Source organism: Melanerpes formicivorus, unplaced genomic scaffold (genome assembly GCF_026170545.1).
Source record: "Melanerpes formicivorus ecotype bairdi unplaced genomic scaffold, bMelFor1.0.p_v2 SCAF_60, whole genome shotgun sequence".
Classification (NCBI taxonomy): Eukaryota; Metazoa; Chordata; class Aves; order Piciformes; family Picidae; genus Melanerpes; species Melanerpes formicivorus.
The window spans coordinates 2,719,669-2,740,479 of NW_027142412.1; the positions used below are offsets into that span (position 1 = coordinate 2,719,669).

At 58.0% G+C, this 20,811-nt stretch overlaps 1 protein-coding gene across 1 annotated transcript in view; it reads right to left on the reverse strand.

The window, feature by feature from the left end:
- The window catches only part of NOS1 (nitric oxide synthase 1), a 99,819-nt gene extending 90,328 nt beyond the window's left edge, over positions 1-9,491 (reverse strand). The window contains exon 1 of the mRNA XM_068161802.1: positions 9,425-9,491. The gene's annotated coding sequence lies outside the window, so the exon portion shown is untranslated. The remainder of the gene's footprint in view (positions 1-9,424) is intronic.
- Between the last annotated feature and the right edge of the window lie 11,320 nt (positions 9,492-20,811).

Genomic DNA, 20,811 nt, shown 5'->3' on the forward strand with positions numbered 1-20,811 from the left:
CTGGCAGATTTCTTCAGCTGAAACCAAACTGAGGAGAATGAAAACCTCACTCGGGGAGGAAGACGCTGCCTGCCACCACGCTGCTCGATTTCCTCATCCAGAGAGGCTGTGAGTGCTTGGAGAGAGTCACCGCGCTGCTGAGCCCAGCCAGCAGACCCCGACGCCTGCCAAGAACCAGCCCCAGCCTCTTCCTCGCCGAGAAAGAAACTCAACATGACCAAAACCCACATCAGAATTAGAATAATAATGCAGCCAGCACTGGTTGTGAAGGGAGGAAGGGGCTGGTGTTCCCATCCCGGGGGGAGGGGGAGGTTGCTGGGGACCGGTGTGGACCGAGGAGCTGGCTGGCAGCCACCGAGCTCCCGCGGAGTTGAAATTGTCACCCAGGAGGGGAGGGGAAAACTTGTTTCATTTTGGCCGTTTCCCAATTTCCTTGCCTCTCCAGGGGCAGGAGATGGGATGTGGTTGGGAGGGGAGGGTGAGGAGGGACGGCTGTGAGTAGGGGGGGAGAGGGGCTCAACACCCTCCTGCTGTGAGGAAGGGGTTGCTGCCCGGGACAGCAGTACGGGCACAAGCCTGGCAGGGAGGCTGAAAACAAGCCAAAGGTGCAGGACCAGGAGAGTAGGGGCAAAGGAGGCACCAGAGTGATCTGGGGCAATGCTGACCAGGAGAGACACCACCAGCACACTGAGAGCATCCCCCCTGCCATGCAATGTTTGGGGCTCACTGGGAGCATCCCCCCTGCCATGCAATGTTTGGGGCTCACTGGGAGCATCACCTCTGCCATGCAACATTTGGGGCTCACTGGGAGCATCCCCCCTGCCATGCAATGTTTGGGGCTCACTGGGAGCATCCCCTCTGCCATGCAATATTTGGGGCTCACTGGGAGCATCCCCCCTGCCATGCAATGTTTGGGGCTCACTGGGAGCATCCCCTCTGCCATGCAACATTTGGGGCTCACTGGGATCCCCTCTGCCATGCAATGTTTTGGTGTCCCAGTTCAACCCAGGAAGATGTGTCAGCAGGGTCAGGGAGGAACTCAGGGTGGCCAGGCCAACCATTCTGGGATGACCCCACTGGCTGACAGCCCCCCAGGACCCTGCACGCTCTGCCAAGCCCCTGCTCCTCCCCACAGCACCCTGCACTCCCTAGGACCAAGCAAGTTGCTCCTCTTCTCGATTTTAAAACCCTTTTTTGGAAGGTTTAGCTGGAAGGTGTTGGGGGAACAGGGTGTTTGCTGGCACCAGCTGACGGGCAGCAGCTCAGACCCATCTGCCTCTGAGACCACCTCCATCCGTGCCAGGTCCTGCACAGCCCTCAGCACAGGGCATCACACCAAAACCCACGCGAGAAACAGCTCGGGGGGCTGAAGAGAGGGTTTAGACAGAACATAGCGAAAAGAACAGGCAGAAAAATCCCAGCTCTTTCCCTGGAGAGCAGCGTGGGAGCGAGGGGGTTACCGGGAGCCGCTGCCCAGCGCGGTGCCAGGAGTCACGGGGGTTTGAGAGAAAGCCCGGCCGATGGCTGCCATCTGCTCCTGGCACCTCATGCCGCCGCCGGAGCCCGAAAGCAAACGAGTGCACGGAGAAAACAAAGCCAAGCCAGCCCTCCTCCCTGCCACGGCCAAGAGCAGCCAGCAGCTCGGCAAGCCTGTGCCGCTGGGCTCGGAGCAGGCAGCGGGGAGATGAAGGCAGCCGAGGCATGCCCAGGCGAGGAGAAGCAGCAGCAGCAGCGGCGGGGTCTGCTCTAACCAAGTGGCAAAGTCCTTCGGGGTGCTTAGAGGGCTGCCAAATGCTGCCCCTGATTGTGGTTTCACAAGCAGGGACGTGAGCCCAGGTCCCTCGTGGGATGGCTGGGAGCGGTGGGGCTGAAAGAGGCAGCAGGTGGGAGGGGGAGGAACGTGGGGGGGATGCTGTGGGATCCCTCCACTGGAGCTGCCCAGCCCCCTGGCTTTTGCCACCGAGAGCAACGCACCAAGACCAACACTCCTCGGAAACACCAACGCCAAGAGGTCACCGCGGGCAGGATCTCATCCTCCCCAGGACACGTGGAAACTCCTAGGGCTCAGCTGAAGGAGGGATGCAGCAGTGGAGCCCACAGTAAAGGGCACTTCCACAGCGACCTGCAGGGCTGAGGCTTTGATGCCCGCCCCCACCACCCAGCCACAGGGAACAGCAGCGCGGAAATCCATCCCCATCCCTCTGGGAAGACATCCAGGGGAGCTGGCTTGGCAGAGCAGTCAGTTCAAACAAGAAATGGGCAAAGGGTGGCTCAGAGCCTTGGCTGCCACGGTCCGGAGGGCCTCGGAGCCGCGGGGGAGAGCGGCTGAGTTTCCTGACCCGTATCCCACCCCCCACCCTCAGGGCTCAGAGAAAGCCAAACCCTTTAAAAAAAACAAAACAAAAATAATACAAATAAATAAAATCTCATTCATCACTCAGCCTCTGTTTGTTTTCTGCACTCTGCTAAGCTCAAACAAGCAAAACAGATTAGCTGGGCTCGTTTGTTTCCTTCTTAATTACACCTCTTCGGTGCTGATGGAGGATTTCAAGATTTGGGTTGCTAGGGCTGAACATCCACCTGCCCCCCCTCCCACACCCACCTTGGCTTTTCATTCCCACCATGCAAAAGCCCAGATGGGGTTTGTTGGTTTTGGGGGGTTGGTTCGGTGGGTTGTGGTGGTGTTTTTTAAGCAAGAAACCCGCTAATTATTGAGGAATTCAACACTCGGGATTCTGAAGCTGCCAGCGAGCGCTCAGGTTGTCGGAAGCAGATGGACGGCGGCTCCAGGTTTTGATCACGGGCTCCCAACCCCCCACCCCCCCAAAGAAAACCCAGCACAGGGAGAAGGCGGCGGGAGCAAGGACCCCACATCTGCAGCCGCACGCAGCCCGGGATAACTTCAGTCGTTTCCCCCCCGCCCCCACCGAGCCCAGCGTTGCTTTGGCATCAATAGGACTTCCCAGGAAGCCGGAGCAGCTGCGTGCCGACGCAGTTCGGAGGATGAAGGTCCTTGCTGGAGGAAGGAGCACACACGCCTCCCCGCAGAAGCTGCTGAGGTGCTTCCCCTCCCCTTTGCCTGCCTTTTTTCCACCTCCCCCCCTCCTCCCTTCACCAAGCCCCATGGCTGCCCCTCTGCACCCCACATATCTCTTCACCCACGCTGACGTGTGCCAGTGGTTTGCTGTTGGTTAGTCAAGGTGGAGGACACCTTGGCACCAAAGAAGCTTTTCAGTTAGAAAGAGGCCTTTGGGATCACCAAGTCCAACCTTGCTGGACCACGGTGGGTAGGAGAAGCTAAAAGAGCAGCAAGATGCACACGGGAGGGATTGTCAAGTCTTTCAGTGCAGCAAATGGTCCTTCAGCTCCCCCCCACCGCACACACACACACAACCTATCAACCTGCTGAGCCAGGAGGCAGCTGCCGAGCTCCTGCTCCAGCTGAAGCGCTGGAATGGCAGCCCCAGCCCCCAGCTCACCGCTGCGAAGGCCAAACTTGTGCCCGAGGGAAGGGACAAGTGAAACACCCGGAGAGCCGGGGGAAAGGAACGATCCCTCTGTAATTCTCAGGCTAAGGCACCAGCAGGGCAGGAGGGCAGAGCCGGCGCCACCATCCCAGCCCAGTTAAACCACACTCCTTCCACACCTGGAAACCTCCCAATCGCTTTGGGAGCCAAAGACATTCACACCCCTTCGGCCATGCGGAGCCACCCACCTCCCTGCCACCCCACAGCCAGGTCCCCCAGGTTCTCCTGCCACCCCCAGCCTTACTGGTGCCCGGAGAGAACCGGCCACCGGGCAGCTCGCCCGCTCGCCCCCGCTGCAGACACCGCTTGGCCGAGGCCCCGCTTCCACCCCCTCCCTTGCCCGTGGGATTTCAGCCCCGAAAGAAAGAGCAAACAAAAGGCACAGACCGAGCCCATAGCTGCGGAGCCATCCGAGAGGTGAGGGGCTGGAGAGCTGCTGGGCGCCGAGCAGAAAGGGCTTGGCTGGCGGTGGAGCCGCGGGAGGGCTGCGTGCGCGGTGCCGAGCCGGCTGCGCGGCCCCAGCCTGCTTTCCCACGGTGCCATTCCCACACACCGGGGCCCACCGGTGGCCCCGTCCCCTCCCCAGCCCATGCCCAGCACTGCGCCCATCGCCTCAGTCAGGGAATCGTCCCCTTAAGCTCCCCAGGGTGGGGGGTGGGGTGGGGGGAGTTTGGATGCCCCAAATACCCGCAGGGCACCGGGCAGTGCCCCGGCGGCAGCCGCAGGAGTTTGGTTATTCAGTAACTTTTAGCCTCCCCAGGTGGAAGCTGCTTTACAAGCTGCCGAATTGCTCAAGCCGTGGGGTTTGGGCTGATTTAAAAGCAGTTGGTGGCGTGGGGGCTGCCTCTGCCTCGGGCCAGCCGGTGGGGTTGGGAGAAAGGAAGGCAAGGGGGAGGGAAAAGCTTCGAGTTTGAGTTTAAAACACCAAACTAATAGGGAGGGGAAGTAGAAAGTGAAAATTGAGCAGAGCCTCATTGCTGTCCTCTGCTTCCTGAGGACACAAGCACAGGGTATGAGGAACTTCCCCGCTGCAAAAGGCTTCTTGCAGAACACAGGAAGCCTCAGGCTCAGGGAGAGGCTCTTTCTACCCCCACAGCCAGGGCAAGCAAGGCTCTCGTACCCCCAACCAAAGGAATCTTAACTTTCCACAAGGAAGGAGCTGGGCTGGTTGTTTTTTTTAACCCACGTCCAGAAGAAGAGACAAGGAGCCCTCACCCTCGATGCAGCAGTGGGGCTTGCTTTGAACTTTTCACCTCCCCAGCTGGATCAGGAGCTAACAGAGGTTTCCAGGCATTTTGAAGGGGTTTGCATTGATTCCCCCCCCTCTCCCCAGCTACAAAGTGAGGGGAAGCAGAGAGGCACATGCAGGCTCCCCACCAACAACTTCAGCCCCCAGCTGCTGCAAGCTCAGGTGTGCCTGCACCATCAGGATGCATCCCAGGGCTGCTGCGTTAATTAAACCAGGGCTCTGAGATGAAATAATCACCTGGTGGCCTCCTGTCTTCTCCAAACACCCCCTCCAGCATACAACCAGCTTATGGGAGAGTGGCACCTTGATTCAGCATCAAGTTCAGCTCCTGCAAAGCCCCTGAAGTTCCCCAGCTCAGCTGGCACAGAGGCAATTCCCTTCTGAAATTGAAGGGAATTTAACCCCAAGCAAGAACGCTCCAGCCCCAAGCAGGGAGTGACCCAAGAACCCCAGCAGGGTGAGGCTTGGAAGGGACCTCTGGAGATCATCCAGTCCCAACCCCCTGCTCCAGCAGGGCACCCACAGCAGCTTGCCCAGCAGCACAAGGACCGGGGGGCTTGGAAGCTCTCCACACCAGGAGACTCCACAACCTCTCTGGGCAGCCTGCTCCAGGCCTCCAGCACCCTCACAGCAAAGTTTCTCCTCCTCTTCATGGAGCCTCCTGAGTTCCAGTTTGTGCCCACTGCCCCTTGGCCTGTCCCTGGGCACCACTTACAAGAGTCTCTGCCCAGCCTCTGGCCCTTTGTCTCTTGCTGAGCATTGCTCAGCTCCCCTCTGGGGCTGCTCTTCTCCAGGCTCAGCAGCCCCAGGGCTCTCAGCCTTTGCTCCTCACAGAGCTGCTCCAGGCCCCTCAGCAGCTTTGGAGCCTCCACTGGGCTCTCTCCAGTAGTTCTCTGTCTCTCTCAAGCTGGGGAGCCCAGACCTGGACCCAGGACTCCAGGTGTGAGCTCACTAAGGCAGAGTAGAGAGGAAGGAGAACCTCCCTCGACCTGCTGGCCACAGCTCTTCTTCATGCACCCCAGGGGACCATTTGGTTTCTTGGCCACGAGAGCACATTGCTGGCTCATGGGGAGCTTCTTGTCCCCCAGTACTCCCAGGTCCTTCTTCATGAAGCTGCTTCCCAGCAGGTGCCCCCTCACCTGTGCTGCTGCAGGGAGCTGCTGCTCCCCAGGAGCAAGACCCTGGCTGAACTTCATGAAGTTCCCCCCCCACCCAATTCTCCAGCCTGGGCAGGTCTCATGGAATGGCAGCACAGCCTGACAGGGTGTCAGCCCCTTGCCAGACCCCCACACTGCACCAGCTCAGACATGGAGCTCTTGCCCAGCAGCCTCAGCTCAGCCCCAAGGAGCCCAAACCTTGCAACATAAAAATAGTTCTCAATAGTCACATCCTGCCCTGATTGCTGTCAACACTTAGAGCTCAGGTCCCTGCTATACTTCACACGAGCCCTTCCCATCCCCAGGTGACCTCTCCAGAGCAGGAATATTGTCCTGCATGTCCTCCATCACTCACCACTTGCCTGCAAAACTCTCCACTTCAATCCTGCTTTGACCTATTTAACCTGGCATTTTCCTCTCCCAAAGTCAGAGCCAGTCCCCACTGTTTTGCACCATGAGAAAGACTCTGGAGCAGCTACCTCGCCACAGAGGCATTCCCTGTCCAGTGCTCATGCCTGTAAACCCCAAGCTGTGGCTTCCCAGCCCTGGATCCTGGGATCCATCCCTGCACATCGACCAGCTTAGGGGAACAAGGAGGGGCAAGCCCAAGAAGGGGCTGTGTGCTGCTGTCTGTGGTTGTGATCAACTGCAGGCATTTAGAGGCATCTTGGACCCCCCCAGCAGTGCAGGAGGAAGCCCTGGAGGGATGCCCCTGGGCTGCAGCCAGCCAGGCAGCAGCTCTCACTGGGGCAGTTGCTATCTTAACAGCTTCTCAAGCATTTGAAGGCAAGCTCTGCCCCATCCTCACCTTCTTTCCACCAGCAAAAAGTGTTTTGAGACTCCAACAACAGTCTTCACCTGCCCCTTCAGAAGTTCTGCATGACCTTCCCAGGGTCTCAGCCCCAAATTCTCCTCCCCCACCCACCAAGCATGACAGGCACCCCAAAACATAGCTCACAGCACACATCCCCACATTAGAGCCCCTCCCAGCATCGCCCCAAGCTCCTGGGCCAGTCCTGGCACACACAGACCTAACCCAGGGGTCTCAGCACAGCAGCCCCAGCACAGCCCTGGTGTCTCTCACCACTGGGTCCAGGTCCAGGTCCAGGCACAGCATTGTTCCCCTAGGGGGGAAAAAAAGCCCCACAGGTGCTCCCTGGGAGGTTGGAGTTGAGTTGCTCACCTGCACCCACAAGGTGTAGGTGAGCAGCACCCAAGGGCCCCTCTCCTGCCAGCTGCATTGTATTTAAGGTGTGGGAGAGAGCTGGATAATGGAGCAATCCATTTTCCTCCTGGCACCCAAGGCAGGTTTGCCCTGAGCCAAGCCCTGGGACAGGACCTGGGGGAAAGCACCAAGAGGATTTGCCCAGCCACAGAGCAAGGGATCCCCACTGCCCAAATCATCCTCTTCCTGATATTGCAGCTGCCTGCAGCCTCCCCACATCCCTGTGGATGCAGGTGAGATTCGTGGTGTGCAGGCTGCAAACCAAGGCTGAGCCAGCATCACCTCAGGGCTCTCCTCAATGCTCATCAAGAGCTAAAGGGCAAGAGGCTGGGGCCAGACTCTGCTCAGTGGTGCCCAGGGACAGGACAAGGGACAACTACCACTGGAACCCAGGAGGTGAAACTTGTTTGGTGTGAGGCTACTGGAGGCCTGGAGCAGGCTCCCCAGGGAGGTTGTGGAGTCTCCTTCTCTGGAAAGCTTCCAACCCCCCCTGGCCATTGTGCTGCTGGGCAGGCTGCTGTGGGTGCCCTGCTGGAGCAGGGGGGGGTGGGACTGGATGATCTCCAGAGGTCTCTTCCAACCCCCACCAGTCTGTGATGCTGTGAGCTGGCAAAGCCATGGTTTAGTTGCTCCTCCAGCACAGATGCACTGCTGTCAGTGTAAAACAAACCCAGAAGGAGCCCAGCAGGTTGGGGTTTTGTTGGGCTCTGGGTATGGAGCAGGAAGCAGCCACTGCGTGGTAGGATGCTGTGGGTTAATCTGAGCAGGAAGCTCCTGGTGCAAGGGGTAGGCAAGGACCCAGCTGCACCCAGGATGCTGGAAAAGGAGCTGCATGGAGTGAGCAGCTGAAAATCAGAGGATGCAAGTTGGATAATCACAGAATCATAACAGAAACACAGAATGGGTTGGGTTGGGTTGGGAGGGATTTTTAAGGATCATCCAGTTCCACCCCACCTGCCATGGGCAGGGACACCTCCCAGCAGCCCAGGTTGCTCAAAGCCTCATCCAGCCTGGCCTTGAACACCTCCAGAAAGGCTTCATCCAAAGCCTCCCTGGGCAACCTGCTCCAGTGGCTCACCAGCCTCACTGTACAGAATTCCTTTTCAACCTCCAGCCTCAATCTACCTCTGAGAGCAGAGGCAGGAGCGTGGCCAGGCTGAGGAAGGACACCTTGCTCCCAGGGTGACTTCACCACACACACAGAGTCACAAGCATCATCACCATCAGGGATTTGCAGCCCTGAAAATAACCAGCAGCAAGTGAAACTCAACCTGGGGCTTGGCCACCATGCTGGCACCACTCTAAACTCAGCAGCCAGCAGCCTGGAGGTGGCTGTCCCCTCCTGTGCCCCCTCAGTCACAGGGCAGTAGCTGAGGCCATGGGAACGCCTTGGTGCAGTGTCAGCAGACAAGAGGAACAGCTGACCATCCAATCTGAATCTCCCCACTTCTAGTTTTGCTCCATCCCACCCAGTCCTATCCCTCCCTGACACCCTCAAAAGTCCCTCCCCAGCTTTCTTGGAGCCCCCTGCAGATCCTGGAAGGCCACAATGAGGTCTCCTCAGAGCCTTCTCCTCTCCAGCCAGCACAAACCCAACTCCCTCAGTCTGTCCTCATAGCAGAGCAGCTCCAGCCCTCTGCTCATCCTTGTGGCCCTTCCCTGGACATGCTCCAGCACCTCCAGATGCCCTCACCCTGCCCTTCACCATGGAGCTGGAGGGAACAGCACCCAGATGAGCTCTTCTTGTGGGAAGAGCTCTCTTCCAAGGAAGAGAGGAGAGGCTGAAGGCTCACCTGGTAGCAGCCAGGCTGCTGGGATGTTTCTCTTCATCGTTGGGAAATGAGGACATGGAGACATTAGGCACCAGAGAGCACCCCTGCCCCATAGCTGTCCCTGGGACAGGGGGCACAAGGCCTTCCTCATGCCCTCCAGAGGCCCACCACGGCAATGCCTGGCACCCCAAAGTGCCTGGAAAGCTCAGCCCATGCCCACTAGGACAACCTCTCCTCCACCCACAGCTCTCTTGATGCCAGCTGCCCAAATGCCCCCTGGGTGAGCACAGCTCTCCACGTGCCCAGGCACAGCTGGGAGCTGATTTTTCCAAGGGGACCTTCAGCACCACGAGCCCATCTCCACACCCTGAGGGCCACCCAGCAGGGGGTGGATGCCCTCACACCCCCCAGGCCACCCTGTCCCAGCCAATCAAGGAACCAGTGAAGAGCTGTGAGGCACTGGGGAGCCTCCAGCCAGTTGGGTTTTTTTCTACCTGGTGCTGCTGTGGATCTTTAACCCTCAGAGGAAGCTGCAGGTACAAAGCTTAGGACAGAAAGCTGGGACCTGGGAATTGCTGCTCCTTCCCAGAGCTGCCTGGAGGAAAGGGTCCTGTGCTGGAAGCCAAGCAGGAGGAGCTCACATCGTGTCCCCAAGCACAAAGCAAAAGCAGTGAGGGGCTCAGGTTTCTGTCCCGGTCTGAAAATAGAAGTGAGGAAAGGAAACCTGCTGAGCAATGGGACAGCAGGGCCACGAGGGCCAGGGCAGCCCCTTCCCCAGCAGCTGAGCAGGGGAGGGGGTGGGAAATGCCAGGGGAAAGCTGGGCAGCTCGCTGGCGTGCCCCAGCTGGTGTTAATCCCACTAAGGAGCCAGGTCGTTCTGCAAAGTGGCACCAGCTGTGCTCAGAGACACAAGCCCGTTAAAGGGCTGGGGGCCACCACACAAGAGGCCAATGAGTCCATGCAGTATCAGCTGCCAGCTCTCCCCAGCCCCCACAACGCTCTCCAGGAGGTCCATAGTGGAGCAGCATGTCTTGCTCGTGGGGCAGGAGAGCCTTTGCCGAGCTTAAACAAGCCCTAGCAAAGGGCTGGAGCTGTGCTTTGTCCCCCAGCCTGTGCCCATGCGTGCATCACCCAGGCAAGACCTCCCCAGTCTCTACTGGGGTGGCTCTGGGGAGCTCAACCCTCCCAGGGCCTCCCCCAGAAGGGACCAGCCCCTGCTCCAGCAGTGAGGGCTCACTGAGGCTCCTGAGAAAGCCCCAGCAAGCCTGGGGAGGAAACATAAATTACAGTGGCCAAACAATACCTCATTGTTGGGCACTGCCACAGCCCCAGCCCCTGCCAGGGCTGTGCCCAGCCTGGGGAGGACCAGCACCAACAGGATGGATCAGTGTTGCAGGACACCCACCAGCCCCATCCTGGTTAGGGCTTCAGTGCAAGTGTTGAGGTCATCCAGAGAGGGTTTTGTGCACTGCAAACCCTGTGCAGCCCTGACCCCCTCTGAGAACCCCCTGGGCTGATCTGGGTGAGAGAAACAGAATGGGGGAGGGCACTGGGCTGGGGGGAGGGCACTGGGCTGGCTGATTCTTGCCCTGTGGTCCTGTGGGCTCACCCAGGAGAGGCATCAGGGGGGCTGGAGGCAGTGTCCTGGGGGTTTAGGTCTTTTTTCCTCTCTCCCTGCTTTTATCCTTCTCCTGTGAAATATTAATGGCTCCTGATTCACCCAGAGCAAGGAGATGACAGACAGGTGTGTGTGCTCCTGGGGCTCCACAGGCACACTCCCCCCTGTGCATCCAAGCAGAACTGTCTCCAGAGGCACCTCTCATCCCCCAGCACCGTGGATGTGGGGATATGTGGCACATTTATTCCCACCCTGGTGCTGCCATCTCATTAGCCACAAGCCAGGAACGAGCTCAGCATCCCTGTGGTGGGCACAGCAGGAGCTCAGCTTTTCAATTAGCAGCTGGCCCCAAAGACCTGCAACCACCAGGGCCCTGCCTGCCCAGTCACACCCCAGTGCCAACCAGCCACACTGCAGACTGGTGGGAGCCTCCAGACTGATCCCAGGGGAGCCTGGGCTGCAGCAAGAGAAGCACAGCCAGCAGGGCCAGGGAGGGGATTCTCCCCCTCTGCTCTGCTCTGCTGAGACCTCACCTGGAGCCCTGGGTCCAGTTCTGGAGCCAGGAAAGATCTGGAGGTGCTGGAAGGTGCCCAGAGAAGGGCCAGGAGGAGGAGCAGAGGGCTGGAGCTGCTCTCCTGTGAGGACAGCCTGAGAGAGTTGGGGTTGTGCAGGCTGGAGAGGAGAAGGCTCCCAGGAGACCTCATTGTGGCCTTCCAGGATCTGCAGGGGGCTGCAGGAAAGCTGGGGAGGGACTTGTGAGGGTGTCAGGGAGGGATAGGAGTGGGGGGGATGGAGCAAAACTAGAAGTGGGGAGATTGAGATTGGCTGTGAGGAAGAAGTTGTTCCCCAGGAGGGTGGTGAGAGCCTGGCCCAGGCTGCCCAGGGAGGTGGTGGAAGCCTCCTGCCTGGAGGTGTTTGCAGCCAGGCTGGAGGTGGCTGTGAGCAACCTGCTGTGGTGTGAGGTGTCCCTGCCCATGGCAGGAGGGTTGGAGCTGGCTGAGCCTTGGGGTCCCTTCCAGCCCTGACAATTCCATGATTGTAACCACCAGCAGGGTTGAAGCCCCTGGTTCTTGCCACCTGTGCAAGGGATGGGAACATCACCACAGCTGCATCCCATCCGGCCTGCCAGGGAGCTGGGGGGAGGTGGCAAAGTCTCTGGCAGGGAGAGGGCATCAAGTGGTGGCACTTTACTCCCCAATCCCCTCCTTCTCTCTCCTCTGGGAGATCCATGCCCCATCACAGCATCCCCTTTCCATCCTTCCAAGGAAAATCCCCTCAGCCAGCCATCCCCACCACCTCTCCCTGCCCAGGATGTGACTGGTTTAATTGGTTACCAGCTCCTGCAGGCTTTGAAAGATGAAAAGCCCTCACCAGGAGGAGTGTTGAGTGTTCATGGATTATTAATGGTGAGCCATCATTATTATACCTTTCGAGCTCTTGGGAGATAGTGAGAAGGGATTGGGGGTGGGGGGGGGGGGAGGAACACAAATCCTCGGTGATTTCCTTCTCCATCTCCCTCCACCGGGTGCTGCCTGTGCCTGCCCCGCGAGTGAAGGCTGCTGCTGCTCTCCAACGGGCTGGGATGCAGATTTATGGTGGCTCCCCAGCAAAACAGCATGGGAGAAGCAAACAAACAAAGCAGCAGATGCCAGGAGCCTCCAGCGCTTCATCACCGGGCTCAGCCATCCCCACAGGGGGAGCAGCGTCCCTCCCCCGGCCCCGGCACCCGGCCCGGCCCCCGGCCCGGCCCCTCTGCCGAGCAGCGATTAATCTGCTGCCTGCCCTGCACTTTGCTCCACTCCCATCTTCCCAGCTGCTGCGGCTCCTTGTGGCTCCCATCCAAATGTTCACCGTGAATTACCCTCCCCAGGGGGCCAAGCTGCGAGGCGAAGTGGTGGGAAGAGAGGAAAAGGAGCGTTCAGAAGTGCTTGGAGCAGACCTTAGCACCAAGAAGCTCCCAGGGGTCTGATGGAGGAGAGTGGTCCAGATCCTGCCAGGGCCAAATCCTCCCACCTCGAAAGGCCAGGATGTGATGCTGGGGTCAAAGTGAGGACAGGGGGGAATCACCTGAGCACCAAGACGCCCCTGGGGGCTGGTGGAGGAGAGTGGTGCGTGGACAAACCCTGCCATGGACAAACCCTCCCACCCCACGACTGGGAGGTGATGCCAGAGCAAGGCAAGGGCAGGGAGCATCCCTGAAGCAACAAGAGGCTCGTGGGGGTCCAGACCCCATCACAGACAAACCCTCCCACCCCATGTCTGGGAATTGATGCTAGAGCAAGGCAGGGAGCATCACTGGAGCACTGAGATGGTCCTGGGGATCCAGCCCTCAGCACAGACAAACCCTCCCACCCCATGTCTGGGAGGTGATGCCAGAGCAAGGCAAGAGCAGGGAGCATCACTGGAGCACTGAGAGACTCTTGAGGGTCCAGCCCCCACCACAGACAAATCCTCCCACACTATGACTGGGAGGTGATGCCAGAGCAAGGCAAGGGCAGGGAGCATCCCTGGAGCACTGAGAGGCTCCTGGGGATCCAGCCCTCAGCACAGACAAACTCTCCCAATCCATGTCTGGGAAGTGATGCTAAAGCAAGGCAGGGAGCATCCCTGGAGCACTGAGAGGTTCCTGGGGATCCAGCCCTCAGCACAGACAAACTCTCCCACCCTATGTCTGGGAGGTGATGCCAGAGCAAGGCAGGGAGCATCCCTGGAGCACTGAGAGGCTCCTGGGGATCCAGCCCTCAGCACAGACAAACCCTCCCACCCCACGCCTGGGAGGTGATGCAGCACAGGGAGCGAGCGGTGCGGGAACGGAGAAGGAGCAGAGGGTGGCAAAGGGTTTCAGAGGTGTGGGGTGGGGTGGGGGTGGGGTTGTTTGGTGTAGTTTGGGGTGGGTTTTTTTGTGGTTTTGGTTTTTTTTTATTGGCATAAATAATTCATACACTGTCACCTCACCAAACACTGCACGAGAAACCACGGGGAACAAATGGCTATCCACTTCTGCAGGTCACAGCGATTCGCACCCAGTCAGACAGCTGAAATTAGAAATAAACTTTCTTCAAGTGTAGAAAACGTTAGAAATGTTACTGTACAAATTTACAGAAGCCATCCTGCCTTTCTCAGGGGGGAGCATTGGGGGGGGGAGAAGGGGGAGGGAGAGGAGGGGTTTGTGGTGTTGTCCTTGCTTTGTGGGGCCGATTTCTTATCGATTCTTCCTGATTTTCGCACCAGGATCGACTGCTCCTGGGGGTGGCTGGGGTGGTTGCACCAGAGTTTTGCCATGAGGAGAACAAAATAGAGAGAGAGAGATTTGTGTGTATGGTTGTAGTAAAAGAAAGAGGGAGAGAGGGAAGGAAAGGGGGAGAGAGCGAGGAGGGAAGGAAGGAAAGGGAGAGAGAGAGAGAGGAGGAAAGGAAGAGAGAGAGAGGAGGGAAGGGAGAGAGAGAGAGGAGGGAAGGGAGAGAGAGAGAGGAGGGAAGGGAGAGAGAGAGAGGAGGGAAGGGAGAGAGAGAGAGGAGGGAAGGGAGAGAGAGAGAGGAGGGAAGGGAGAGAGAGAGAGGAGGGAAGGGAGAGAGAGAGAGGAGGGAAGGGAGAGAGAGAGAGGAGGGAAGGGAGAGAGAGAGAGGAGGGAAGGGAGAGAGAGAGAGGAGGGAAGGGAGAGAGAGAGAGGAGGGAAGGGAGAGAGAGAGAGGAGGGAAGGGAGAGAGAGAGAGGAGGGAAGGGAGAGAGAGAGAGGAGGGAAGGGAGAGAGAGAGAGGAGGGAAGGGAGAGAGAGAGAGGAGGGAAGGGAGAGAGAGAGAGGAGGGAAGGGAGAGAGAGAGAGGAGGGAAGGGAGAGAGAGAGAGGAGGGAAGGGAGAGAGAGAGAGGAGGGAAGGGAGAGAGAGAGAGGAGGGAAGGGAGAGAGAGAGAGGAGGGAAGGGAGAGAGAGAGAGGAGGGAAGGGAGAGAGAGAGAGGAGGGAAGGGAGAGAGAGAGAGGAGGGAAGGGAGAGAGAGAGAGGAGGGAAGGGAGAGAGAGAGAGGAGGGAAGGGAGAGAGAGAGAGGAGGGAAGGGAGAGAGAGAGAGGAGGGAAGGGAGAGAGAGAGAGGAGGGAAGGGAGAGAGAGAGAGGAGGGAAGGGAGAGAGAGAGAGGAGGGAAGGGAGAGAGAGAGAGGAGGGAAGGGAGAGAGAGAGAGGAGGGAAGGGAGAGAGAGAGAGGAGGGAAGGGAGAGAGAGAGAGGAGGGAAGGGAGGAAAGGGAGGAAAGGGAGGAAAGGGAGGAAAGGGAGGAAAGGGAGGAAAGGGAGGAAAGGGAGGAAAGGGAGGAAAGGGAGGAAAGGGAGGAAAGGGAGGAAAGGGAGGAAAGGGAGGAAAGGGAGGAAAGGGAGGAAAGGGAGGAAAGGGAGGAAAGGGAGGAAAGGGAGGAAAGGGAGGAAAGGGAGGAAAGGGAGGAAAGGGAGGAAAGGGAGGAAAGGGAGGAAAGGGAGGAAAGGGAGGAAAGGGAGGAAAGGGAGGAAAGGGAGGAAAGGGAGGGAATGAAAACTGAGCTCATTCTTCCACAGTCAGAAACTAAGCACAGAGAGAAGAAAGAACCAAACCAAGCAGGCCATCGAGTTGAGGTTGGAAGTGTCCAGGAGCAAGAGCTGGTTGGTGCTGTAGGTATCTCTATAGATCCATATAGAGATGTGTATATATATTTATATATACTTTATGTACAAGGAAATGGAACAGCCTACTTTACAGGGGCACTGGAAATCCAAGAAAGCTTTTTACAGTTGACCAAACTTCTCCAAAACAACCCCCAAGAAAAGTCACTATCAGCCCCTCCCTTCCCTTCCCCTCCCTCCCCTCCCCTCCCCCCCCTCCACCACACACACAAAAATAATCAATAAATTAAAATAAATTAGAATAAATAAATGGTGTGGGGGGAAAAAAAAAAGGTGGAAGGGAAGCGAAGGTGCCCAGTGGAGAGCTGGATGCTGGTGGGCTTGCAACCCTCCCCCACCCCCCCAGGGCTCCCCCATGGCACTTTTGGGAGGGGGGGTGCAGACAATATGGCACCAGCAGAAGCTTGCCCTGCTCCTTGGGCTGGCCAGAGAGGCCAAGTTGGCACCGACTCTTCCGTTGCACCCAGCGAAGGCTGAGCAACTCCTCCACCACCGAGACATTCATTTCTGTCAGTCTGAGCTCCTCACCAGCTCAGCTCCTGCCATGGTCAAGTATTGGGTGATCAAAAGTCGTCAGGGCTGGACTCTGAGCTCCCCAAGGACCACCCACAGTCACAGCTCGGTGAGGACTGGGGTAAGCTGGGGAGAAAGGGGAGACAGAAGCAGCAGCAGGACCAGGGGACAGCATTTAGCAGCCAAAGGAGGACATAGTGCTTTGGGGCCATGCACTGGGAGGGGCTTGACTACCCAGCCCTAAGGATGGTGTTCCCCCATGAGCATTGCAATGCTGGGGAAGGGAAAAACCTTCAGGCAAAAGCAAGGTCAGGGGCTGGGGAGCTTGGGGAAGAGCCTTGGGGGGAAACCAAAAGGATAAAGCAGCTAAGAGCTGGAGGATGGGTTGCCCAGGGAGGTCATGGATGTCCCCTCCCTGGAGGTGTTCAAGGCCAGGTTGGATGAGGCCTTGAGCAACCTGGGCTAGAGGAAGGTGTCCCTGCCCACGGGGGGGGGGGGTTGGAACTGGATGATCTCTGAGGTCCCTTCCAACCCAAACCATCTATGAACATCACTGGAGCTGCTTCACAGTTAAGAACCTGGGGATGTCCCCAGGGCTTGGGGGTGGTTTCCTACCTCTCAGGCTGCTGCTCAAAACATCACTCTGCTGAAGCCAGCACACCTAGAAACAACCCATCCCTCCTCCAGCTCACACAGCTAAACCAAGCCAGCAGATGCCCCTTCTCACTCCTTTGGGCCTCCTCTCGGAGGGCATTGTGGGGAGCTTCTCCCACACTCTCTCCCTGCTGAAGGGCTGCATATTTTTAACCTGGGGGGGGGGAACCCAACCCTCAACCCTCTCAAAAGCCAGAGTCAAAACCAACCAAACCCAAAGGACAACAACTGAAAAGACCTGTTGGTTTGGGTTTCTGGACCAATGAAGACTTTCCAAGATCAGGCAGCGTGGTGGAGGCACCAGGGCTGCCCCAGCAGGGGTGGCTGCACTGAGGGGAAGGGAAGGAGCTGCTCTTTGGGGTTAATTTGGGGGGGCAGCTGTTTGTCCACATCAATACTATCATGCAATGGTGCAAGGGATCTGCTCATGGTCAGGCTGAGACAGCACAGAATCCCAGAAGGGTAGGGCTTGAAGGGACCTCCAGAGATCATCCAGTCCAAGCCCCCTGCCAAAGCAGGGTCACCCAGGGCAGGGCACACAGGAACACATCCAAGTGGGTCTGGAATCTCTCCAGAGAAGGAGGCTCCACAACCTCTCTGGGCAGCCTGCTCCAGGGCTCCAGCAGCCTCACACCAAACAAGTTTCTCCTCTGCTTGTGCCTTGGACGAGCCCCAAAGAATCAGAGTCACAGGATGTTAGGGGTTGGAAGGGACCTCCAGAGATCATCCAGTCCAACCTCCCTGCCAGAGCAGGGTCACCCAGGAAGACATCCAGGTGGGTCTGAAATCTCTCCAGAGAAGGAGGCTCCACAACCTCTCTGGGCAGCCTGCTCCAGGGCTCCAGCAGCCTCACACCAAAGAAGTTTCTCCTTATGTTGAGGTGGAACTTCCTGGGTTCTAGTTTGTGCCTGTGGTTCCTTGCCCCATCACTGGGCACCACCAAGAGCCTGGCACCTCCATCCTGACACCCACCCCTCAGATATTTATGGACATTGTCAAGGTCCTCTCTCAGCCTCTCCAGACTAAGCCCCAGGGCTCTCAGCCCTTCTCTGTAGGAAGGATGTTCAAGTCCCTTCACCATCCTCTTAACTCTCTGCTGGACTCTCTCCAGCAGATCCCTGTCTGCCTTGAGCTGGTGAGGGAATTATCATCTCTTGAATCACAGTGAGGGAAGTGGGGGGAGAAAGAGGAGGGAGCTGAGGGAAGAGCTGCCGAGATTCATTGGCTAGAGGAGCGCTCAGCTTCTTTCAGATGCCCAAAGCCTAAGGGATTGGCTACAGAGCCCTGAGGACCTGACACCACGGGGGGGTGACCCAATCAGCATGCTCATCCACTCACTTGTTTCCTCCAGTCTCAGCTGAGAAAACAGAGCAGCCACTGGTGGGACCCCAGGGGGGCATAGGCCAAGCTAAGACTTCCCAGAGACCAAACCCACAGCAAGTCCTTCAAGGCTTCCACGACTGGAAACCTGCACCACATCTACCAGGCTACAGCACTTTGCCAGCCCTGGTGCTGAGCCTCACCCAGGGTATCACCTCCCTCATCCTTCCAGCACATTCCACTCCCTACAGCTCACCCAGGAACGTTCACACCTACTCAGAAACCAAAATCACTCAGCAAGGAGGACACCAGCCTTCTACTGTGATCACTCCATCTGAGCATGGTTTGGGGACTGGTGAGGCCTCCTCCTGCCCCTCCAGCAGCCATGACCTCCAGCAACAGGAGGATTGTCCTGCCCAAGGGCCCCAGGACCACCAAGGGTGAAGGCATTGGTGAAAACTCAAAGAGCCTCTGAGGCTCAGTGCAACATTTATGGCACAGGAGAGCACACACTGAGGGCGGAGAGGGCAGGGAAGGGTTGGGATGGGGAGGACAGGCAGGGGTGGGGTGGGATGAAGAAGATGGTGAGGGAAGAGGAGGGATGTGGAGGAGGCAGAAGAGCCATGGAGCATCCTCCTGTGTCAGTGGGATGAGGTGATGCCCAGCCAACCGCGCTGAGCTTTGCAGCATCACACCCAGGGGACCAGGAGGAGCCCGGGCTGCCCGCTGCAGGGGGCAGCTAGGACAAACCAAGGCACATCCTGCCCTCCTCTGCTTCTCTCACTTGCTCTCAGCACCAAAGGCAGAAGCAGGTGATCCTGGCTCATCTCTGCCTCGTGCAAAACATCTGAGAGCAAGAAACAACCACATGGCACAGCAAATATCCCAAAAGCATCTGCAGGAGGCTCAACCCTCTGCCAGCACTTGGGAGTCCAGATTGAACATCCCCTCCCCTCCTCCCCCCCCACCCCCCCAACCCCACTTCTCCTGCCTGCCTCAGAGTTTGTACATCTGCACGTGTGCAAATCTGAAGGAATAAAAGCCCCCTCCTACACACCCCCACAATCACAGCACCATCTCTTCCTAGCTGCAATTAGGTTCCTAATCTTCATTTACTTATGCTAAAGTGGTTCAAACACTGGCTGGGGGGGGGGGGGGGGGGGGGGAGGTGGGGAGAGGAGCAGCAAACAAACCAGGGCCGGTTAGTTTTGCAGAGCTTCGTCATGTCACCAAATTAAAGCTAACTTGGAGTAGGATTGAATTATTCAGGATGGTTCCTGTCAAGCAATTATGCTCAATAAAAGCCTGCAAACACAATTTGCTATCATTGGTTGCTTGACAGCTCATCTAATGGGCTCGAGGGCCCATCTGAGCTGACAGGGAGAGGGAAATACCAGCACACAACATTCAGATGGCAACGGGGGCTCTGAGGCGCTGCCCAGAGAGCATCTCTGCAGGGAAGTCCAGGGTTTGGCTGCTGGGAGGTGAATCTGCGGGAGGGGGGCGGAAATAAACCACACTGCTGGGCATGGCTGCTTGTCCAGCAGAGATGTTCACAGCTCCCACGTGTGGGGCTGGAAAGGGAGATGCTCTGTACAACCAGAGCATGTCTCCATCCCTGGATCCAGTGAGGAGCCACAAGAGAAGGAAAGGAGCCCAAGCCCGGCTGCTCCGCTCTGCCCAGCCTCAGAGCATCCCCAAACCCAGGGCTTGGGCAGTAAAGATTGAAGCCAAGAGCAAAAGCAAGGCCGTGGGGAGGGCAGGAGGGGGAGGCTGGCTGATCAGGGACACGCTGGGACAAATGGCTGAATTAATGGGGAGGTGGAGATGTGTCCTGCTGAGAGGGAGAACTGAAGGGGGGGTGAAACGTAAGTGAGGACGGCCAGGAGGTAAAGCAGCCACTTGCAAAAGGTCACCACTGCCTGCAAAAGGGCTTGGCAAGGCCGGGGGGGGAGGGGAGGGAGCAGGACTCCTCCAGCTCTGGCTCTGCAGATGCATTTCCCCACGGCAGGGCGGGGGGGGGGGGGCGGCACCCCCCTGGCCCCGGCAGGCTCCAGTGTTAAGCTGATGAATCAGCAACGTTTCCTCCTTTGTGGTTTTCATTAAAAAGAAAGGGGAGGAAAAGAAAAAAAAAAAAAGAAAAAGAGAAAGAAAGAAATAGGGGAGGGGGGGAAAAAAAAAAAAAAAGGAAAAACCAAGAAGAAAGAAGGGGGGGGAAAAAAAAAACCCAAAGGAAATGAAAGAAACCCCACTGAGAACCCAGGAGCAACCCCTCCCCGCCCCAGCACCCCGCGCTGACCATGCTGACTGGGATCAGAGGAGCCCTGGGGGTAAACTGAAGCTGCTGCCTCGTGGTTGGTTGGACTTGATGCTCCTAAAGGTCTTTTCCCAACCACAACGATTCTGCACTCGGTGGGGAAGGGGCCCGGGACCCCAGCCCCTGTGCACTGGGAGCTGCTCATTGTCCTGGTCCCGCCGCAGCCGGCTGTCCCCCACGCCTTGGCCGCCGGCTTGGCTCCTCCAGCCCTTGCAGAGAGGCTTCCCAGGGTGAAACACTGCGGGTGAGGAGGCTGCTGCCCGTCCCACTGCTGGCAGCCCCCGCTGCCCCTCGCCCCTCTGCAGCGCCGGCTTGGGAAGCGGAGAGGAAGAGGAGAACCGCCACGGGAGGAAGGCACTGTCCCTTAGCTCCTCCCATCACAGCCTGGAAGGGACAGAAGCAGAATCAGTGAGGCTGGAAAAGACCTCTGAGATCATCAATCCAGCCTATGACCTAACACCACCACATCAGCTGAACCCTGCCACCAAGTGCCACATCCAAGCTTTTCTTCAAGCCCTCCAGTGATGGTGACTCCATCACCTCCCTGGGCAGCACCCCCCAGTGCCTGATCCCTTCCTGGGGAGGAAGTGCTTCCTAATATCCAACCCAAACCTCCCCTGGCACAGCCTCAGGCCATGCCCTCTTGTTCTGTCACAAGCTGCCTGACCCCCACCTGACTACAGCTTCCTTTTAGGTAGTTGTAGAGGGTGATAAGGTCCCCTCTAAGTCTCCCCTTCCCCAGGCTGAGCACCCCCAGCTCCCTCATCCTCTCTTCATATGACTTTCCCTCCAGCCCCCTCCCCAGTCTGGTTGC